Genomic DNA, 7,222 nt, shown 5'->3' with positions numbered 1-7,222 from the left:
TATTTCGCAAACAATTTCAATTTTTGTATTTTTTTCTCTTCAAGAAAATTAAACTGTCAGTCATTCCAAATAATCTTTTCAACCCATTGGGAAAGAATTAATTCCCCTTGGAATGCTCATTTTTCCACCACCAAAATCGAAAAGTGAAAAGCACTAGCAAAGCTGGTGTGGGAAAATGAATGTACTACTCCATAAAGTGGCAGTAATTAATCATATCTTATACAGTGGATAGGAAAAGTATTCAGATCCCTTAAAATTTTCACTGTTGTTTTACAGGCATTTGCTAAGATCATTTAAGTTCATTTTTTCCTCAATGTACACACAAAAAATAGAATTGTTGAAAAATTGTGCACATTTATTTAAAAAGGAAAAATGCAATATCATACAACCATAGAACCAGAACATTGGCTCAGTATTTAGTTGAAGCACTCTTCTGAGTTAATCAAGCCATGAGTGTTTTTGCAAATGATGGAACAGGGTTTTCATTCCTGGATTTGGGTATCCTCTGTCATTCCTCGTTGCAGATCCTCTCCAGTTCTCTTAAGTTGGATGGTGAAGATCGGTGGGCATCCATTTTCCGATCCCTGTAGGGATGCTCTTTTGTTTTAAGTCAGGGTTCTGTCTGGGCCATTCAAGAACAGTCACTGAGTTGTTCTGAAGCACTCCTTTATTATTTTAGCTGTGTGCATAGGATCATTGTCTTGTTGGAAGGTAAACCTTTGACCCAGTCTGAGGTCTTGCGCACGCTGGAGAAGGTTTTCCTCCAGGACCTCTTCCTACTTGGCTGCATTCATTACTCCTTCAATTGCAACCAGTCTTCCCGTGCATGCAGCTGAAAAAAACCCAAAGCATGATACTGCCACCACCATGCTTCACTGTTGGGACTGTATAGGACAGATGATGAGCAGTACTTGGCTTTCTCCACACATAATGCTTAGAATTAAGGCCCCAAGATTCCATCTTGGTCTCATCAAACCAAAGAATCTTATTTCCCAGATCTTTGGACTTTGTCAGGTGTGTTTTAGCAAACTCCATGTGGGGTTTCATGCGTCTTGGACTGAGGAGAGGTTTCTGTCGGGCCACTCTGACATAAAGCCCCAACTTGCAGTGATGATGACTTCCTAAAACTTTCTTGCATCTCCTGGCTCTATCTTTGGAACTCACCCAAAGTGACCTTTGGGTTCTTTCTTTACCTGACCAAGGCTCTTCTCACCAGATTGCTCAGTTTGGCTGGACACTCAGCTCTAGGAACGGTTTTGGTCATCCCAAACATTATCCATTGAAGGATTATGGAGTCCGCTGTCCTCTTCAGAACCTAAGTGCAGTCCACAATTTTTTGTAACCTTGGAAAGATCTGTGCCTTCTGTCTCTGAGCTCTTCTGGCAATTCCTTTGACCTCATGATTGTCATTTGCTCTGACACGCACTGTGAGCTGCAAGGCCTTATGTAGAAAGGGCTGTTGCTTTCCTAATCAACTCCAATCAGTATAATCAAACAAAGCTGGATTACGATAAAGCTGTAGAACCATCTTAAAGATGAACAGAAGAATTGGACAGTACCCAATTTAAATGAGTCTCACAGCAAAGGCTGTGAATAGTGATGTGTGTGTGATCTTTTAGTTTTTATTTCCAAAATAATCTCCCCAAAAAAATCTGTCAATGTGTGGTGCTGCTAAAAGCTTCTTGATGACTGCTATTTTTACCACCACACTTGTGTGTCTTGGCCTGATACTTATAAGAGAATCTTTGACCACAAACTGAGCAGGAAAAGTTTTTTTCATCAGTGTGGGTGCTTGTGTGTATTTTTAAGTGTTCCTTCATAGAGAATCTTTGGCCACAAATTGAACAGGAAAAAGGTTTCTCACCAGTGTGGGTTCTTGTTTGTATTTTAAGTGGCCCTTCAGTGAGAATCTTTGGCCACAGTCAAAGCAGGAAAAAGATTTTTCACCAGTGTGGGTTCTTGTGTGTATTTTCAAGTGTTCCTTCAGAAAGAACCTTTGGCCACAAATTAAGCAGGAAAAAGGTTTCTCACCAGTGTGCATTCTTGTGTGTATTTTTAAGTGTTCCTTCAGAGAAAATCTTTGGCCACAATCTGAACAGGAAAAAGGTTTCTCACCAGTGTGGGTTCTTGTGTGTTGTGTTAACATTCCCGTCCAAGTGAATCTTTTTCCACAATCTAAGCAGGAAAAGGGGTTCTCACCAGTGTGGATTCTTGTGTGTTGTGTTAACTTTCTCCGGTGTGTGTTCTCAAGTGTTCTTTCAAAATGCTCTGATAAGGAAATATTTTCCCACAGTGAGAACATTTCCATTGTTTGTTGCTAGTCGGACATTTCACATCAACTTCCAGCTGTTCATCATCATCTTTATTAGTGTGAGATGAGTGCGACTTCATATTGTCACAATCTGATTGTGGAACTAAGGGTCTGTCTGCTCACAATCCTCCACAGTGGTCTCCATAACCTTCTATTGTCATGTGCTGACTTGAGGAAACAGTTTGAGGCTTTGCCCCTCTGCTCTTCTCTCTTTCACCTTCATCTTCATCTTCACTCTTCAACTTGGTGATATCCTCTTTCTCCTCGTCCTGTTTGATGTGGGGGTGCATCTCTTTTCAATCAATATGGGCTCCTCTTCATATTTGATGTGGTGGACCTCTTTGTCCACCACTTCCTCTTTATTGTGAGGGAAAGCAGGCTCCTGCTGTCTGCAAGACACAAGAGAAACACACGGTATGGTAAATCTTTTCTAATGTTTTATACTCTGGGTTATACTTTTTTTAAAGCCGAAGGGTCATCCCTATAAAAATTCTAAAATGGATATTGTAATGAAAAATACATATAACATTTTTCACTTCAATGTTTATACGAAAAAATAAATGTGAGCGGAGAGGGCGTCATCCAAGCGCAAACTTGCAGAAGTGTCATTTTACGATATCCCAGTGGTCGTCATATTGGCTGCATCCTCCGTCCGTGACATCACCCGGACATTTGCCAATGAAAACACGCGGTGCACCCTAACTATGGGAGACAAACGCGCTACTTCTGACACAGAAGCTCTTTTCGAAAAGGAAAACACCACACAACCGATTGAAGTTACAGGGGCAATATTACACTATTGTTTCGAGCCCTCAGGCAATATTACACTCTTGTTTCGAGCCATATTCAGATGATATGCGATCACGGCCAAACCGCATGCCCGTCTGATCCACTTCCGCGGCGAAGATGAGCCAACACGGCCCATCGCAGCCGCCCGGTGTGGCTTATGACAAGCCGACCGGTGCTGCTTTAGGGGGTTGTTCATAGATGCCGCAGTACGCGATGAACAACACAGTCGAGACGGGGCGTTTTATTGCGTACACGTGGCTGAGTGAGGCATTTCATGCCCTTTAAGGTTAATGTGAAATCCAGATGAGTTTGATATATTGCAAATCATAAAATCGGGCAGGTCCACAAGAACAACTTGTCTGTAGTGGTCCTGTCTTCTGGAAGCTTCTCCTGTCCACTAAGAGCCCGTCTCGCCTCTTTTTGGAAGGCTGCACAACATTCTTCCTTTCTCAGCTTCCACTATGTTTCTCTGCTCCGACTTGTCTTCTTAATCTTCCTTTCCACCAACAGAGTCATCTCATACACCACCATCCGATGCCGTGGAACCACACTCTTCCATAGCACTACTTTATATTTGGGAACCTCCTTCAGATTATAAATTCCTTTCCTGGATGCTGTGCTTCCCCATTCGATCTGCATCACCCCTGTTTCCTTCACGAATATGTCCATTAGAATCTACACCAATCACGGCTCTCTTTGTCTGGTACACTCAGAACTACTTTGTCTACCTCCTTCCAGAATTTCTGTTTCACCTCCAGGTCACATCTGACCCGTGGGACACAGCCACTAATCACATTATACAGTACATAGGACTCTTCGTTTTTTTTTCATTTATTTTTAGTTTATTTAATTTAATTTAACTTTTTAAAAAAATACTTGGGCAATTAAAAATAAGCCATTGAGATCAAAATTACAAAGATTTTTTTCTTACTTTTTCACTTATTTGAGTGCTTTTTAGCAGTCAAATATGGCAGAAAAAAGATTGCTTCTAAATTAAACTACTCTGCAGTGTTTCTATACACCTGCCACCTTAGAAAGATGTAGCCGAATAATACCACTTGCACTCCAAGAATTAAATGGATGTCAGCTGGTGCACACATTGCATAAACAGAGTAATGTGCATCATGATCTATTTCCTCCAATTAAGGTAGGGTAATGGAATTGTCTCCCAATGATGGTGGAACAGTACACTCGTATGACTTTAATGCAGGCAGCATAGGTCCAGTTCCCAATCAGTGACCTTGTTAATGTGAGTGCAAATGGTTGCCTGTGTCTATATGTGCCCTGTGACTGACTGGGAACCAGTTCAGGGTGTAGGCTGCCTTTCACCCGAAGTCAGCTGGGATAGGTTTCAGCCCCCCATTACCCTAACCAGGATAAGTGGTGTTGAAAATAGATGGACGAATAAGAGAATTGTTAACTGTTGTTTGATTTGGGGGTTGGCCGACAGACAAGCCAGCCCCTGTTTCGGTTGGAAGCACCCACAATGGATTTCCATCCCTGCCGCAGACTTACATAGTTTACATAGGATGTTAATAATGTAATGTTAAATACATCATGATTGTCTGGCAACCTGTTCAGGGAGTACCACGCCTGCTGCATGAAGATAGCTGGGATCAGCTCCAGCGCTCCCGTGATCCTTGTGAGGATAAGCGGCGGAGATAATGGATGGATGAATACATCATCAAACGAGTCCAAGAAATAAAACACAGGAATATTAATAAATTAGAATGCATACAAAGAATGAACCAACCTGCTCTGCATACCACAGTTCGTTCGCTGCCGATTGAACACAGCGTTTAGGAGTTGACGTTGTTGCTCTTTCTCTTGTTTTGGCCCACAAAGTTCCTCCTTGTACTCTCCTGTCGTTCTTGCACACATTTTCACACGGCAATCGCAACACTTTCCACTCTACGTTGTAGGGGTGAGAAAAGCAAGTGAAAATTGGACATGTGCAACAATGATAACAAGATACAGATTTGGATATTGTGGGTTTAGCAAACAATACTTTAGTTAAAATGATAACGCACTAAAGTGTTGTCAACAAGAGGAATCAGTACAATATGTAATCAAGAACTGTAAGATGAGACTGAAAGAAGACAGCTAACTTGTGACATAGGGTTAGAAAATTTGTGTTGAAATATTATAGACATTGGACAAAAGAATTTAGAATACAGATTAAGATAATAATGATTCAGAAAATAATAATCGCAGAATATTATTTCAGTATGCCATCTCTAACCCTAACCGAGCTGATAAAATGCAGTTGTTTTTTTTAAACCACATTTAAGTGGTAGTATCTGATTTCCTGGTCTTTAATTCCTTGTAGTTGATGGAAAGAACACTTTACCTCACGGTTGATCTCTGCTTAGCGAAGTGCTGCTCGCAAACGTGTCTCTTTGTTAGCATGCTGGCTATGTGCACGACACGGAGATTGCACCAATAATGCGAGCTAAACAGTCCTCTGATGTTCTCGTCACCACATTTGGTTTACATGGAGTCTTCTATTCTCTCTAGAAGCCCACACCAAATGAAAATGCTCCACATAAACAGCATCAGAATAAGCAGGCCGAATCCGACTTGAATTTCGTTCGGGTTCACACAGTTGTGGAATATTCGTTTTTGAATGGAGGGTTTTGGGTGACGTCACGAGGCACGTGATTTTGTTTATGCCACTTTATTGGGATCGTGCGCTACGTCATAAAATCACGTGATATTCATTTATATTGCCATACCCCCGGTCAAACAAAGCATTGTTGAAAGTAAATTCCGTTGAAAATATGTCCGATATCATGACACGCAGAGTTTTGTCTGATACTGTTAAACATTTAGAAGATGATAATAACCAAAGGTACATGGAAAAAACATTTAGAAGGTGATAATAAACAAAGGTACGTGGAAGAATTACAGACCCTTTGGCATAGAGAATCCATTTTTAATGCCTAAGTTTTGGCTGTGTTGTGTTGTTATATTGTATTGACTGTTTTCGACCACAGGACTACATCCGAGGCACCTGGCCACATTGGATGGGTTCACTCTACTGACGCACTGTACACTCTATGGCTTTTGCATACAGACCGGAGTTACACAAATTTTCGTACGATGGTTAAAAGTGATGCATGATGGATAAAAATACTTTGGAAAGTTATCGGGCTCATTAGATGTTGTTTCAAGAAACCGTTAGGACAACAAATGTACTTTGAGTGACAATATCGACCCATATGCCTTGGAGAAACACAAATGGAGCACACCAATGTGGGCGTCAGTAACCTATCCAGACATCGTTAACAATCTCCTCTTCTCGATAAGCGCTTATACCATCGATTGACTAAAGATTTACAAAGGTCTGGAGGGCTACAATCAATTCAACAATGGCTGGGTTCGTGATGCGGCAGTATCCATTGTAAGCAACCTGTGTCTCCACACTGCTAAGGTTAGTGTACCGCACAATGCAATTTAAATATGTACCACGTGATTACAGTCAGCGTTGTGTTAAATGATGTTGATTATACCAACAAAAGAGGTGTAGATTATTATTTTCGTTTTCGCTACCAAGAGGGAGAGAGAGAGCGGTTCGAGTTCCAAGTGGAGCCCGCACCTTTTTCTCCACTTCCACGGCTACATTTTTCACTCAACTCACGAAACAGCTAGCAGTGCGGTAACTCGTTTTTGCAAACTTATTATAATAAAACAGAAAATACAGATTTTGGAGACATGCATTGGATTGACACATGAGTATTATGTAGGCTCTTTGCCCTAAAGAATATTTCTCCTTCAAAGAACTTAGTTATTGCTAAGTAGGTAAGAAATTGTCAAAGGTATCCAATACTTACCAAGAACAAAATGCTCCGAGCAAACTCGAACGTAAGGGAATGACTTTGCTGCAAGATCGGCTCTGCTAATATGAGACAGCCACAGTTGTCGCCGTTTGATTGATAACTCCTCCGTTTTCTCGCACTGGTTCTTGATCACAGCTGGCAGTCGAAAGAAAGACGCTTTACAACGGCCACATTCAGACGCCTTTCTGAAATAATTCCTGCTTAGTTACTGTTAGTTTACTTGAATTGACCAACCCAAAATGGTGTCCACATTCTAAATCGGAAGGTGTGTGACGTCTATATT

At 41.2% G+C, this 7,222-nt stretch overlaps 1 long non-coding RNA gene across 1 annotated transcript; it reads right to left on the bottom strand.

Moving 5' to 3' along the window:
* Positions 1-327: 327 nt before the first annotated feature.
* LOC133504080 (uncharacterized) lies at positions 328-5,734 on the bottom strand. The gene is made up of 3 exons (XR_009795895.1): positions 5,451-5,734; positions 4,854-5,011; positions 328-2,700 (listed from the first exon to the last, which is right to left on the bottom strand). It is a non-coding gene; the product is annotated as an uncharacterized LOC133504080 (long non-coding RNA).
* Positions 5,735-7,222: the final 1,488 nt, after the last annotated feature.

The sequence above is a fragment of the Syngnathoides biaculeatus genome, chromosome 7 (genome assembly GCF_019802595.1).
Source record: "Syngnathoides biaculeatus isolate LvHL_M chromosome 7, ASM1980259v1, whole genome shotgun sequence".
Taxonomy (NCBI): domain Eukaryota; kingdom Metazoa; phylum Chordata; class Actinopteri; order Syngnathiformes; family Syngnathidae; genus Syngnathoides; species Syngnathoides biaculeatus.
Note: the sequence above shows the minus strand (reverse complement) of the source record. Positions and strands in the feature narration are given on the sequence as shown.